Genomic DNA, 16,691 nt, shown 5'->3' with positions numbered 1-16,691 from the left:
TTCAAATACTGGTTTATATAGTTTGGATCCCTATCATGAATTATCCCATTTCTGCTGTTTGTTTCACTGTGGCTACTATCTGTTGGTTGGTACAGTCAAACGTAAAATCAGTTTCTAGACAATGTCAGCTAATTGGTAGTTTTTGTGGATCAACATGTTAAGTTTATATAAAAGCTTTAGGTTCACACAAATCTGTTGGTGATCTGGAAAAAAGTCCTGTATGCACTGTTGAAATAATGTATTCAATACATTATAATCTTCAATCAAAGGTATTAATTGGCTGACACTTAATCATGTCTTTACTGCCAACGTAATTGATGAAATCCTGAGCAGAAAAAGAAGGTGAAGGTTGAGGAGGTATGAGCAAGGAAGCAATTGTTGTGGAGCGAAGTAGAGGCATAAACTGGAAACATATTGTTATCGAGTTTGGAGCTTTTGCAATCTACACCACAGAGGAGAGGAAGAAAGGTGCAACATCTATCTACAATTAACTACTCTAGATGATATAGTACCAAAAAAAAACCCCTTCATTAAAATATCAGGAAGGTTGCCAAGTCAAGCACTGGTATGTTAAGAAAGGCCATAATTAAGGTTGCCTGTGCCACCCTAATTTAGCTCCCATATATATATACTTGATGATACAATTACATGATCACAGACTATTTTGTCCACAGGACCCCTGGCCCATTCACTGCATGGAATAGATGGTGCTGTGAAAATGAATCAGGGTTATGTAGTGAGGGAGGCTGCTGTCTGTAGGACCCCTGCCTCATTTTTTTGCAGGAGTTGGAAGGTGTTTAGTGAATGAATCTGGGCATTGCAGGAAGAGAAAACTGGTCTCATGGGTAAGACAGTTGAATGCTGCCCTGGAGAAATTGAATCTGTTCCTGCCTCTGCCACAGAGTTCCTGTGTGATGCCAGGCAAGTCACCTACACCAAAGGTTTCGCAATTTGTCATAATCTATGTATTCTTCATTTTCTGGGTGCAACAGGTGTAGAAGCTACAATGCTGCAAGTGATGCTGTTGCACTAGGGCCCATGAAGTTATGGGGGCCCAACCAGCTGAGGCCGCTCCACCTTAAGTACCACTGTGGTTATGCCACAGTCTATCTATTGGCAGACAGGGCTCTGAGGAGAAGGAATGGGGCTCCAGCCCCAGGGGGTTGAGGAGGCTGAGGGGAGAAGGCAGCAGGGAGGCCGAAAGGGGAGCAAGTCCCCAGTCCCGGGGATGCAGGAGGACAGGGGAAGGATGGGGATCGGGTGGGGGTGGAAGGGACTGGGGAAGGGTTGCAGGGGCTGGATGGGGAGTGGCCTCTCATGACAGAAATGCCCGGGAGGAAATTAATTATTTTGTATTCAGTGCAGGTGTGAGGCAAATAAGGCCTGGGTGACAGATTGAATAAAAAGAAATATTGAATAGCTACCCATTCATGTAATGAGGCAGGAGGCCTGTGGAAAAACTTTATATGAACATATTAATAATACTCATACCTGGTCTTACAAAGTGCTTTTCATCAGTAGATCTCAAAGTGCTTCACCATCTTTAATGTATTTATCCCTACAACAGCCCTATGAGGCAGTGCCGTTATCCAGTGATGAGCTGCCAAAATCTTAACAGGTTCCCTCCTCATCCCACGAGGGGGTCGTTGCCCACTCCCACCCCCCGGGACTCCTGCCCCATCCAACCCCCTCGTGTTCCTTGATGCCCTCCTGGACCCCTGCCCCATCCACCCCTCTCCCCTGACTGCCCCCAGAACTGCACAGGAGGGTCTCGTGGGCCACCATAGTGGGTGCTCACCCCACCCCGCCCCTAAGAGCCAGAGGCACCTGCTGGGGGGCAAGGTGGAGAGTCCCAGAGGTGCTTACCTGGGGCAGCTCCCAGGAAACATCCGGCAGGTCCCTCTGGCTCCTAGGGATGTGGGAATGTAGCTGGGGGGAGCAGGGGGAGCGGCCGCTCCTCCACTGATCACATCAAAAGTGGCACCTTAGGCGTCGACTCCCTGGGTGTTCCGGCACCTCCCACCCCGGGTTACCTGCTGCGGCGCGGGTGGCCCTCCCTGTGCCCCCCCGCCCCAGCTCACCTCCACCTCCCTGGGCCTGAGTGGGAAGCCGCGGCCTGCTTCTCAGCCTGCCCCAGCTTCCCGCGCGAACAGCTGATTTGCAGGAAACCTGGGGGGATGGAGAAGCAGGACGGGGCGGTGCATTCAGGGGCAGAGGCAGAGCGGAGGTGAGCTGGGGCTGGGGCTGGGGCAGAGAGGGGAGCTGCCGGTGGGTGCTCTGCACCCACCAAATTTTCCCCTTGGGTGCTCCAGGGCTGGAGCACCCATGGAGTCGGCACCTAAGGCACCACTTTTGGCCAGGTAAATTTAGAAGCCCTTTTAGAACCGGTTGTCCCTCGCGGAACAACCAGTTCTAAAAGGGCTTCTAAATTTAACAACCAGTTCTAGCGAACCGGTACAAACTGGCTCCAGCTCACCACTGCCGTTATTCCCATGTAATCAGGCATATAGGCCCCACATGGATGAGGAAGGGGTCACAGCAGTAGGGCTTGCTCCACCTCTCCATCCTGTCAATCATGCATTGATAGGGAGGAGGGCTTTAAAAGGGAGGAAACTGCAGGAAGCAAGGCACCAGACTGTAGGAGTGACTCCTGATGCTCCAGAGTGAACTCCTAGGCAGGAGACCTTCACCCCAACCCTGAGGAGCATATAGCAGACTCCCAGGGTAAGGCAAACAGGCTGAGCCTGTCACAGAGACCCAGCCACAGCTATTTCTCTAAACCCATTATCTTGGGACTAGATTGTTAGCAGCACTGTAGAGTCACCCCTCCTTTCTTCTGGGATCTCAGGGAGAGAGTATCCCGAAGGCATGGGTGGTTTGTGACTTCCATTTTGATCCCCAACCGGAGGGACTTTTAAGGAGGCCAACAAAGGGCAGAACCCACCTACCCCTGTCACGAATATTAGGGAAGAGGGGCTGGTGTTGCAACTACCCCAGTGTAGATAACTGGGCACGGTCAGGTTCCCCATCCCTGAGGGAGGAACCACGAAGGACTATGTTACACTTCATTTGACAAATGGGGAATTGAGGTGCACAGAGAGGCTAAGTGACATGCCCAACGTCTCACAAGAAATGTGTGGCAGAACAGGGACTTGAAGCTATGTCTCCCAAATCCTGGGCTAGAGCCTAACCACTGGACCATCCTTCCTTTGTGTAATTAAAGATTGTATCATAACAAATACTCACAAGAGGGGCCAAATTAAGGTTGCACAGTCAGCTTTAATTCTGGCATTTTCTATTTTTAGAGGGCTTGACTTTGCAATCTGAACAGTCTTTTAGTGTAGCTTTTTTATATAATTAGTACAAAAATAAGATATAAATAATACAGAAATTCCTCCTTCAGCCTGACATAGTCAGTTAGCAAGTTACACATTGGCAGCATTGCAGAGAAGGGTCTTCAGGGAGGACTGGAATGAGGGATGGGGAGGAGCTTTGCAGATGAACCTAGGATGGGCATTCCAAGCATAAGGGACAGCATCCAACCTAGCTATGTCCAAATCCTGCCATTTCTTCCTTCTCACCATGTCTAAGATCCAGCCTTTTCTCTATCCCTACCAGAGAGGTAAACTTAACAGCATTTAGTGAAGATGTGGCTGAGTGAGCAGCCATTCTGGTGCATGCAGCATTCTCGCCTGGCTGAGATCACTCACCATGAAAGCTGCTGGGCTTGGCACGCCCTCTCCTGGATCACCAATAAGGGCTTGCTCGTCTTGTGTGCATTGTTTGTTGTGCCTGCAGGTGGATTGCTAGGTGCTACTGACTGACTGGGCCCTGGTTCCTAGCAACACCGAGCAGCTAAGGCTGAGTCTCAGGCTGTGGCAGTTTAAAATAAATGAGAGTTCAAGCAAGCAGCTTAACACTTATGATTTTTGGATAATTTCAAAGCACTTGGAGAACCGCTAATGAATCCTTGCAACTCCCTCTGAACCATGTATTGTTATCTCCATTTAATAGGTAGGGAATCTGAGACAGGTTTTGAATGAGATTTTTAAATGTCTCATTGTCGCACATGCAGCCAAAACCTTATCACATCCTGCATTAGTGGCCATTTAAATCAGACTGTAAATTTTCTGAGGCAGGAATCTTTGTCCTTTATATGCGCATATTTTCAAAACTGCCAAGCAGCAATCCAAAATGAAGAAGTCCCTCACTCCAAATGAGCGAGACTTGGTTGGTGTCAGTCGCTCACAGAGGTTATTTTCATTAGTGTGTTTGTGGCACAGCCAGCCTTCTCAGGATCAAAGGATTGCAACATTCTGAGATGGATAGGATGCCCATTGAAAATCTGGGCAGCAGAGTTTGGATTTTTGCCTTTGAGAAAACAAACAGAAAAGGACAGTTCTGAGGAAGAAACAATTAACGCTTGTTTGAGTAGACAAGTAGATGGTCAGTGGAGATGAACTCTGTCTAAGCCTTTTCAACATATTGTGTAAATCACTGATCATGATTTTGTTAATGGCACACTTTGAAAGCTCCAAACAGTGAAGGCTGAATTTGGGGAAGAGGGAGTGTCTCTGGGAAGTGGGTGAAGGAATGAAGAAAAAGCTGACTTTGTCTGCTACACCAAGTGAGGGATACAAAAGGAAAGATACAATCTAGGTCCCTCATGGAGATACATTTATTTTTCAAATCACCAGTAGGACACAATGGCATAAATGCCTTTTATCATTCAGACTGTGACAGTTGCCTTTCCAATGTATTCGGGATAAATTTGCCAAATAATTTTAAAGGGACAGTGGTATCTACAGTGATTGACAATAAAAAGGTGACATTTACCCTTTGAGTATTTTATATAATCTTATGGTCTGACCATAAGATTACATAAAAAGGTAATTATCAATATTGTCAAGGTGACAACTGATATTGTACAGGTTTTGCATCATCCCAGATATAAAGGGCCACACATGGGAGGAAATACCAGCCACATACACCTTCTGGCAGGTAAGCCAATTTACTAGCATTTGCATAGCATTGATGAAAAAGTACTCAGCTACTGTGGTAATGAATGTAATCTCAAAACCTAGAAAGCTAGGTTGGGAACCAATAAGGTGACCAGATGTCCCAATTTTATAGGGAGAGTCCTGAAATTTCGGGCTTTGTCTTATGTAGGTGCCTATTAACCCCTCCACCCCCAGTCCCAATTTTTTACACTTGCTATCTGGTCACCCTAGGAACCCGAGACTGTTCTAGTCTTCTGCTGAAGGGAGGGAAAAACAGGACGATGAGTGCTCCTGTGTAAATATATCCCACAATTCCTATGCTGTCCTGGAGATATTAGTTGACTCAATATGTGTCATGCAAATGCTGTATGCACTGCAATCCTGGAGCATGGTGGAATGACAAAAGGGTGCAGAACACCAGAATGAGGTAGAATGTCTGAAATATTCCTTAGAGCATAAGCTTTCGTGAGCTACAGCTCACTTCATCGGATGCATTTGGTGGAAAAAACAGAAGAGAGATTTATATACACACACACAGAGAACATGAAACAATGGGTTTATCATACACACTGTAAGGAGAAAAGGAGTACTTGTGGCACCTTAGAGACTAACAAATTTATTAGAGCATAAGCTTTCGTGAGCTACAGCTCACTTCATCCGATGAAGTGAGCTGTAGCTCACGAAAGCTTATGCTCTAATAAATTTGTTAGTCTCTAAGGTGCCACAAGTATTCCTTTTCTTTTTGCGAATACAGACTAACAGGGCTGCTACTCTGGAAACTGTAAGGAGAGTGATCACTTAAGATAAGCCATCACCAGCAGCGGGGGGGGGGGGGGGGGGAGGAGGAAAACCTTTCATGGTGACAAGCAAGGTAGGCTAATTTCAGCAGTTAACAAGAATATCAGAGGAACAGTGGGGGGTGGGGTGGGGGGGGAGAAATACCATGGGGAAATAAGTGCCTTGCATAATGACAGGTTTCAGAGTAGCAGCCGTGTTAGTCTGTATTCGCAAAAAGAAAAGGAGTACTTGTGGCACCTTAGAGACTAACAAATTTTTAGAGCATAAGCTTTCGTGAGCTACAGCTCACTTCACGAAAGCTTATGCTCTAAAAATTTGTTAGTCTCTAAGGTGCCACAAGTACTCCTTTTCTTCATGGGGAAATAGTTTTACTTTGTGTAATGACTCATCCATTCCCAGTCTCTATTCAAGCCTAAGTTAATTGTATCCAGTTTGCAAATTAATTCCAATTCAGCAGTCTCTCATTGGAGTCTGTTTTTGAAGCTTTTTTGTTGAAGTATAGCCACTCTTAGGTCTGTGATCGAGTGACCAGAGAGATTGAAGTGTTCTCCAACTGGTTTTTGAATATTATAATTCTTGACGTCTGATTTGTGTCCATTCATTCTTTTACGTAGAGACTGTCCAGTTTGGCCAATGTACATGGCAGAGGGGCATTGCTGGCACATGATGGCATATATCACATTGGTAGATGCACAGGTGAACGAGCCTCTGATAGTGTGGCTGATGTGATTAGGCCCTATGATGGTATCCCCTGAATAGCTATGTGGACAGAGTTGGCAACGGGCTTTGTTGCAGGGATAGGTTCCTGGGTTAGTGGTTCTGTTGTGTGGTGTGTGGTTGCTGGTGAGTATTTGCTTCAGATTGGGGGGCTGTCTGTAAGCAAGGACTGGTCTGTCTCCCAAGATCTGTGAGAGTGATGGGTCGTCCTTCAGGATAGGTTGTAGATCCTTGATGATGCGTTGAAGAGGTGGGGGCTGAAGGTGATGGCTAGTGGCGTTCTGTTGTTTTCTTTGTTGGGCCTGTCCTGTAGTAGGTGACTTCTGGGTACTCTTCTGGCTCTGTCAATCTGTTTCTTCACTTCAGCAGGTGGGTATTGTAGTTGTAGGAATGCATGATAGAGATCTTGTAGGTGTTTGTCTCTGTCTGAGGGGTTGGAGCAAATGCGGTTATATCGTAGCGCTTGGCTGTAGACAATGGATCGACTGGTATGATCTGGATGAAAGCTAGAGGCATGTAGGTAGGAATAGCGGTCAGTAGGTTTCTGATATAAGGTGGTGTTTATGTGACCATCGCTTATTAGCACCGTAGTGTCCAGGAAGTGGATCTCTTGTGTGGACTGGTCCAGGCTGAGGTTGATGGTGGGATGGAAATTGTTGAAATCATGGTGGAATTCCATGAATCATGATTCCATGATTCATGATTCCAGAGAAGCAAAGTGTGTTTGTCCAGCCACGAGGAAGTTTGTGTGGAAGGTTGGTTCTTTATGAGAGTATCCAGTTTTGATCTCATAAAGAACCAACCTTCCACACAAACTTCCTCATGGCTGGACTTTACAAAAACTAGACAAGCCATTTACAAAACACACTTTGCTTCTCTACAAAAGAAAAAGGACACTAAGCTATCTAAACTACTATATGCCACAAGGGGCCACAACAATGGTTCCCGTAACCCACCCAGCAATATTGTTAATCTATCCAACTATACTCTTAGCCCAGCAGAAGAATCTGTCCTATCTCGGAGCCTCTCCTTTTGCCCCTCCACCCCCACGAACATGATACAGTTCTGTGGTGACCTAGAATCCTATTTTCGACGTCTCCGACTCAAGGAATATTTCCAACACACCTCTGACCAACATATTAACCCACAGAGACCTTCCTGCCAACACTACAAAAAGAAGGATTCTGGGTGGACTCCTCCTGAAGGTCGAAACAGCAGCCTGGATTTCTACATAGACTGCTTCTGCCGACGTGCACGAGCTGAAATTGTGGAAAAGCAGCATCGCTTACCCCATAACCTCAGCCATGCAGAACACAGTGCCATCCACAGCCTCAGAAACAACTCTGACATCATAATCAAAAAGGCTGACAAAGGAGGTGCTGTCGTCATCATGAATAGGTCGGAGTATGAACAAGAGGCTACTAGGCAGCTCTCCAACACCACTTTCTACAAGCCATTACCCTCTGATCCCACTGAGAGTTACCAAAAGAAACTACAGCATTTGCTCAAGAAACTCCCTGAAAAAGTACAAGAACAAATCCGCACAGACACACCCCTGGAGCCCCGACCTGGGGTATTCTATCTGCTACCCAAGATCCATAAACCTGGAAATCCTGGACGCCCCATCATCTCAGGCATTGGCACCCTGACAGCAGGATTGTCTGGCTATGTAGACTCCCTCCTCAGGCCCTTCGTTACCAGCACTCCCAGCTATCTTCGAGACACCACTGACTTCCTGAGGAAACTACAGTCCATTGGTGATCTTCCTAAAAACACCATCCTAGCCACTATGGATGTAGAAGCCCTCTACACCAACATTCCACACAAAGATGGACTACAAGCTGTCAGGAACAGTATCCCCGATACTGTCACGGCTAACCTGGTGGCTGAACTTTGTGACTTTGTCTTGACCCATAACTATTTCACATTTGGTGACAATGTATACCTTCAAATCAGCGGCACTGCGATGGGTACCCGCATGGCCCCACAGTATGCCAACATTTTTATGGCTGACTTAGAACAACGCTTCCTCAGCTCTCGTCCCCTAATGCCCCTACTCTACTTGCGCTACATTGATGACATCTTCATCATCTGGACTCATGGAAAAGAAGCTCTTGAGGAATTCCACCATGATTTCAACAATTTCCATCCCACCATCAACCTCAGCCTGGACCAGTCCACACAAGAGATCCACTTCCTGGACACTACGGTGCTAATAAGCGATGGTCACATAAACACCACCTTATATCAGAAACCTACTGACCGCTATTCCTACCTACATGCCTCTAGCTTTCATCCAGATCATACCAGTCGATCCATTGTCTACAGCCAAGCGCTACGATATAACCGCATTTGCTCCAACCCCTCAGACAGAGACAAACACCTACAAGATCTCTATCATGCATTCCTACAACTACAATACCCACCTGCTGAAGTGAAGAAATAGATTGACAGAGCCAGAAGAGTACCCAGAAGTCACCTACTACAGGACAGGCCCAACAAAGAAAACAACAGAACGCCACTAGCCATCACCTTCAGCCCCCAACTAAAACCTCTTCAACGCATCATCAAGGATCTACAACCTATCCTGAAGGACGACCCATCACTCTCACAGATCTTGGGAGACAGACCAGTCCTTGCTTACAGACAGCCCCCCAGTCTGAAGCAAATACTCACCAGCAACCACACACCACACAACAGAACCACTAACCCAGGAACCTATCCCTGCAACAAAGCCCGTTGCCAACTCTGTCCACATAGCTATTCAGGGGATACCATCATAGGGCCTAATCACATCAGCCACACTATCAGAGGCTCGTTCACCTGCGCATCTACCAATGTGATATATGCCATCATGTGCCAGCAATGCCCCTCTGCCATGTACATTGGCCAAACTGGACAGTCTCTACGTAAAAGAATGAATGGACACAAATCAGACGTCAAGAATTATAATATTCAAAAACCAGTTGGAGAACACTTCAATCTCTCTGGTCACTCGATCACAGACGTAAGAGTGGCTATACTTCAACAAAAAAGCTTCAAAAACAGACTCCAACGAGAGACTGCTGAATTGGAATTAATTTGCAAACTGGATACAATTAACTTAGGCTTGAATAGAGACTGGGAATGGATGAGTCATTACACAAAGTAAAACTATTTCCCCATGGTATTTCTCCCCCCCACCCCACCCCCCACTGTTCCTCTGATATTCTTGTTAACTGCTGAAATTAGCCTACCTTGCTTGTCACCATGAAAGGTTTTCCTCCTTCCCCCCCCCCCCCCCCCCCCCCCCCCCCCCGATGGCTTATCTTAAGCGATCACTCTCCTTACAGTGTGTATGATAAACCCATTGTTTCATGTTCTCTGTGTGTGTGTGTATATAAATCTCTCCTGTTTTTTCCACCAAATGCATCCGATGAAGTGAGCTGTAGCTCACGAAAGCTTATGCTCTAATAAATTTGTTAGTCTCTAAGGTGCCACAAGTACTCCTTTTCTTTTTGCGAATACAGACTAACACGGCTGCTACTCTGAAACCTGAAATATTCCTGGAATACTGTCAAATTGCTGGACAAGAACAGGAGACAATTTGCCTGCTGTATTTGCGCTCTTTTGAATACTGAGCTAATGTTTTCTGCTATATTGTCCAGAGGACTTAATATCTGACAAATCCAGTCCAGGCGCATGTTGTCTTCAGGGTTTTTACTTATTTATTTATTTAAGAGATCTTTTTGGTCTGTTTGATGAATTGCCAAGTAATTCACACTAATTTGCTTGATAGGCTGTCAGAACAAAATTGTCCTCGCATGGTTCCCATTATGCACACTTTCTTCAGGTCTAAATAGAGAAAGAACATTAGTATAAACTTCAGTACATTAGTAGAGCTATATCCCTGCTGTGCCTGATTGTTGTACCACATAGGACCAGATCCCCAGGTGCTTTTCGATGCCACATGGATCGGGATTAGAAATCAATGGTCAGAGAGGCCTGAATACCTTTGAGGATCAGGGCCATAGTGCTTAGTGAACCATATGCTATCAGGGCCGTTTGGCCCTTAATGATGGGGTGGTAGCCTTGGCTCTCTGCGTATGACTATGAACCCCTTTGGATCTTAACAAAGATGCAGTAGAAGCCTGATTGCATTGAAGCCAATGCCAAAATGCTCATAACCCTTGTCTGCTCTGGAGAAAATTTCTAAATGTTTCATACTCTTGCTAATTCTGCTTTAGCTGCATTGGTGAGCAGCTTTGGGAGCTCTAGTGTAGGGAAGGGTACTGCCACTGGAGTCATTTTCAGCACCATGTCTATTAAACTTGCTCTGGAGTGGCGGAATAGGCATGGCGTTAAAAACAGCTGCAGCTGTGGGACCTTTGGCTGCACTAGGACTCGCAGTGTTGCTAACACTGGTGCAGATGAATTAGTGTTCGCAATCATAGGAAATGTTTAGACACCCTAATATTCTGATAAAGAATACTGAGCCTTCGAGGCACTCAAGTAGAGTATCCTCTAGCACAGCCATTCTCAACCTCTGGGTCATCAAGTGGTAGCCATAAATCACATCCATCAGCTGAGAGCTGCAAAATCCCTGACCCACTGGCATACCTTCAACCAACATTTTGGACAAACCATCCTGTTTGGAAACATGACTGTCTAAGGTTTGAGTCTAGGTCATTAGTATCCTTTTAATTTCTTATCACTTGACTGGTTAGAATACTCAATTTCTCAGAATGCACAGAAAGTGAGTTGTAGTGGATCCTTTTTAATACTGAGTCTGTTATTTTTCTACCAGTTGTCAAGGCAGATGGAAAAGATGCAAGAGCAAGGAAGCTGCAAAATGATGCCAGCTGAGAGGAAGATATTGTTGGAGGGAGGAGGGAAGGGAACATGGCTTAGAAACATCTTTTTTCTCAGCTCTATTTTTAGATCTAGGCTTTTTTCGTCTTTTTCCTAGATTAGATTAAAATCTAAACACAATAAATCTACTGCTGCTGCTCCTAGCTTTGAAGTCAATGACAAAAATCCCACTGAGTTGCAGAATCTTACAAAATTTAAGGCTGGAAGGGACCTTGAGAGGTTCTCTCATCCATCCCCCAAATTGAGGCAGGATTAAGTATACCTAGATGATCCCGAATAAGAGTTTATCTGACCTGTTCTTAAAACTCTCCAATGAGGTAGATTGATTTTAGTGGTGAAGGATCATGGACATACTGAAGTGAAGATAACTTAATCAGGGTCTGACAAATCATCTTCCCTGCTGAGAATCATTTTCGGCAGAATTTAAGCTTTCATTTTGATTGTGAAGATCACCTGCTAAATGTGACTGGAGTGTAACTCGATGCAGTGTTATCTTCCTGGCTCTGAAGACAGGCAGTTCCAGCGTCTCTGCTTCCGCTCATAACTTTGCTCAGCAGCAGCAGCAGTATCTTTCTTTACCTCCTGGCCTGAAATATTAGATCATGTTTCTGTGTACTGTTAAATAGCAGCACGTGCCACTCCAAGCTCCATTCAAACGGTGGATGTTATATATTTTGTATTTAAGGCTGACAATATGCTACTGTTTGTGAGCAGGGTGTTGAAATACAAAGGTGATGTTTGACCATGCAGCAAAGTTAGGAGCACAACAGGCTAGATTCTTCTCTGGCGTAACTCTATTGGCTTCAGTGGAGTTACAGCAGGTATGAATATAAATAACTCAGTCTGTTTTTGTTCAGCTGAAGCTCCGAGGATCCCTTCATTCACCCGCTCTCTAACTTTTCTCTCAAAGCCCATCCCTGCAGTTTGCATCCTACCTCACAAAGATGGAAAAACACAGTGCACGAGTGAATCATTTTAAAAAAAATGGAGTAGTCAATTTGATTTTTCTTGGACCATTCGGAAGTGGGGATGATGTCAAATTGTTTGGTATTTGGTATCCATTTGAAAATAGAACACTTCTGGTCCTACCTTCACCATAGCTATAAGTTGGACCTCCTGATCATAGAAATGACAAGTTGTGAACTTTACCTAGATTATTAGGAGTTGATGTAATTAGGGAGGTAGTTTTCCCTAAATTTGCATTAAGTCTTGGATTTAACCTAGGATCACAGTCATGAAGCACTGTGATCTCTACAGATCACTAAATAGAACTTTCTGTATTTTTTCCATTTTCTATCATTTATTATATTAAAATAAACATAGGCTCGCTGACACTGTCTATCCCTATTTCTCAGATGAGTAGCTCCACTAGTATAAAAGATATTTTCATCATAATTCCAAATCAGATGATTGTTTCAAGTGCCAGAATTTTTAATGACTTACTATTTTAAAAATATGTAAATTGACTCATCACCCGTCTCTTTAGATATGCGAATTTATTGAAAAAGATGCCACTTTTCCTTCTTGAGATAGAGACAAGCCTGATAATTAGTTTTATGTGCACAAAATCTGGTTTTCCAGTACTGGTGATTTTAAACGGATTGCTTTATTTTTCTTACTATAGCTGAGAGAAGCACTGGACAAATGATTATGTGCATGGCAGTACAGGAAGTTACACTGGTATAGTTAAATTGCTATAGTTATATGGGTGTAACTCTCCATGTGGAATCAGAGTGCCTTTTTCTGGTTTATCTTTTGTTGATTGGAAATGGTGTAAGCTAAACTGGAGAAAGCCACTCTTATTCCATAATAAGAGCATCCATGTATACCATTATAACTCTAGTGGTTTAATAATACCAGTATAGCTTCTTGAGTAGGTGACAAGCCCTACATTTATTGAGGATGGTGTGGGGCATTAAGCTCTATCACAGGACTAGATCAGGAGATCTATTCCTGGCTCTGCTGGCTTCCTCTGTGACCTGGCCAAGTCACTTAACTTGCCTTTGCCTACTTCACAGGGATGCTCACTAAAATCTATAACAAATGTGAAATTCTCTCCTGGAAGATGTAGAAAGTGTCAACTATTTTCTTGTGTGTTATAGTTAAGCATAAATACTACAAAGAGACTGCAGCATCAAGGTTTAATATTGTGTTTCTGGGATAGAGTAAATCACTTTTCTTAAATTTTTTTTTATCCCAGAATATGGATATTATTTGTATGGTTATGGGGCAATTCCACATAACATACATACTTTTCATACTTTGAACTCTGGTTCTGGTAACTGGGAAGCAGATGTTGAGTCATTAAATTAACTGTTCACCAAACATGGTATCTTGGCTGAGTGCTACTTTATGGGACTGATCCTCCTCTTGTTTACACTGATGTTAATTCTCTTTGTCAGAGTGTAACCCTTGGGTGGGCTAGACATCACTTCATTGCCCTTCTCCAGTGCCTAAAAAACCCTGCAACTCCCATAGAAAAGTAGCTGGAGACCCCGAGTCGAGTCTCTAAAGATTTTCAGCAAGGATTGCACAAGATCAACCTCCCCACGTTCAAGTCCCCAAAGGAACTAAAGAAATTAATTTAATTAAACAACTTTATAAAATCTTATGAAAAACAAATAATCTAATTTTTAGAGCATAACATGGCTATTTTATAATCCACAGACATTATCTTCACCGTTATACATAAACATAAATAAAGAAAATAAATTAAAATCTGAACAGTTCAGTACCCATAGAAACACAGTGAGAAGAAACTGAGAATTCCCAAAAGCTTAGGTTGAGTTCCCCTAAGTCTCAGAGTCTTTGATCCCCAAATCTATACAGTCAGCTGAGTCTAAAATAACATCTTCCCTCCACTTGCCCATAGGAATCTTCAGCTGGAATCCATGCAGACTCTTCCTCTGCTGAAATCACTGTTAGCCAGTCAGCTAACTGATTAACCACTCACTCAGTTAAGTGTATAGATTTAAAAAAAACAACAACCCACCCAGTTACAAAAAATACAAAACTGAATATAGTACAATATAAGTGACTCTTTCCATATTACATTTAAAGAAAAGTTGGTGAATCGGCACGAGTTGAGACAATTTAAAACAGTCTGGCTAAAATCAAAACAACATTCAAAACATACAATTAAAATAGAAGAAATTATTTTCCCCTTGCTATAATTAACATTGTTAATCCTCTAACAGGGAAGCCTGGGCAATGTCACTAACCTGCTGCAAAATGCTTCACTGTTCGAGAAAACAGCCTGCCCTCTGCTCCTGGGCTCAGCTTCTCCCAACTCTCACTAGGCAAAGCAGCTGCCCCTGCCCTGACTGCTTGCCCTCATGGAGCCTGACCCCAGCAACAGGGGAACCCATTGGACAATACCCAAAACTACCACATCCAATTCCAGAAGCTTCTGGAAGATTCAGCCAAGCAACAATGACCCAGACACAAGTCACTCCTACCTCCCCTAGATGGGTCTCTCGGAGATACCTCCCTATTAGGCACATGGGTTACAAGTGGATTTATTCTTACTATATATACTAGCATGGGAGAAGAATCTTTAGCTGGTATAATGTACTTTCCTCACTTGCAAAAGGCTGCACAGACTATTTTGTAACAAGATGGGGCAATTGCAAGGCTGGCTTTCAGTGTCGAACAGTTGTGAAGTCACAGAGAACCCTTCACTTGTAGGGCTCATAATCTGTCCACATCCTTTTCCAAGTATGCTTTTCTGATCTGCCTCCCCATGCAATCCGCCATTCCACTTCAAAAAAGGAACAAAGGGACATTCTAGCATCACAGCAATTTGTTCCCTTCCTTGTCCCTTTGCTCTCCCCCACCAGACAAGCCCCAGATCCCTTGCCCAGTTACTAAATTGTCTTGTCCCTACATGTACTGTCTACATAGTCTCCTGCCAACTGCTTTATTTCACCTGGGGCCTTACAAAACCTGGGGCTTGCTCTTGGTAGAACATAAACATCTAAAGCTTGTTTGGAGCATGGGAATAAAAATCATGTTGTTCAGTGTAACAGATGCTCAGTTATTTTTGCTAGTGATTAAAACGTCTGGCAGCCAACAAGATGTTAATTAGGACTTAAGGAAGTAACAGACCTAAGGAGAAAGAGGCTTCCCTCCAGGTTACCAGAGTATAGTGGAAGAGCGTATAGGGTGGCTAGTGCTGTGAAGTTAAAAACCTGTTTGCATATTGGAGCTAAGACTTTGTATGGAGAATTTTTTATATAGAACCAGGACCCTGTATGTCTGTCCCATGGCTTTTTGCATTGGGGTCTAGAATATAGCTAAGCTGGCAATAATTTAAGCAAAAATTTTCATGCAAGTCTATGCAAAACTTTCAACCAATTATTTAGCATATTTCACACTGCCCTAAATGGTCTATTTTTGCAAAGGTTATGGGGGATTGTCAATTATTCATAGCAAAATCTGTGAAAACTAAAAAAATCTACCTGTGTGAATTTTAGCAGAAGTGCCCTCCGACACAAAATTTTCAGAAGGACCAAAATGCCTTAGGAGCCTGTTTTATTTTCAAAAGTCACTCAGCAACCTCAGAGCCTAAATCTCACTGACAGTTAATGGGACTTAGGCTCCTAAATGACTGAGTAACTTTTAAAATGGGACTTGGGTTCCTAAATCACATGGGTACTTTGGAAAATTTTACCAATAGCATGAAAGATGAAGCCTAAAGCTAGAAGACAGGGAGCCCTGAATTCTACTCCAACAACTGCTACTAAATGCCATTAAAACTTTGCAGTTACATGACACTATTAAATAATAGGCTGTTAACAGGAAAATACTGTTATTCGTATTTTACAGATGGAGAGATTGAGAGTCAGAAGCTAGTCACTTGGTAACATTTTCAAAAACACCTCAGTGACTTAGGAGACTACACCTCATTTTTAGATTTGATTTATGAAGTTACAGGCTTCACTGAAAGAAAATGAGATCTTGTGTACCTGGTAAAGTGTTTTCAACATTTTTTGTTGTTGCTATCACTATACAGATCAAACGAAACAAAAAGAGCATAGCTACATTGCTTTGCCTAAAGCAGCTTAAACTACTTCCCCTGTGAATCACAGCATCCAGGCAGCGCTGCTCTTTTTCAGAATAAGCACACAGCATTTTGGGCAGGGATCCCAAAGTGCAATGTTCTGCTAGGCTCAATGTGTTATAGGCTGTTTATCGCAGTGGATTGCGGGACACCTAGTGGAACTGAGTGGAATTCTGGGACTTGAGGTCAAACTCATGAATCCGTTCACAGTATCCCACAATTGATTGGGCTTTTGCTGGCCAGTACATTTTCAAACTGCTGTC

This window comes from Dermochelys coriacea, chromosome 2 (genome assembly GCF_009764565.3).
Source record: "Dermochelys coriacea isolate rDerCor1 chromosome 2, rDerCor1.pri.v4, whole genome shotgun sequence".
In the NCBI taxonomy this organism is placed as follows: Eukaryota; Metazoa; Chordata; order Testudines; family Dermochelyidae; genus Dermochelys; species Dermochelys coriacea.
The sequence above is the reverse complement of the archived record's forward strand: the minus strand, read 5'-3'. Positions refer to the sequence as shown.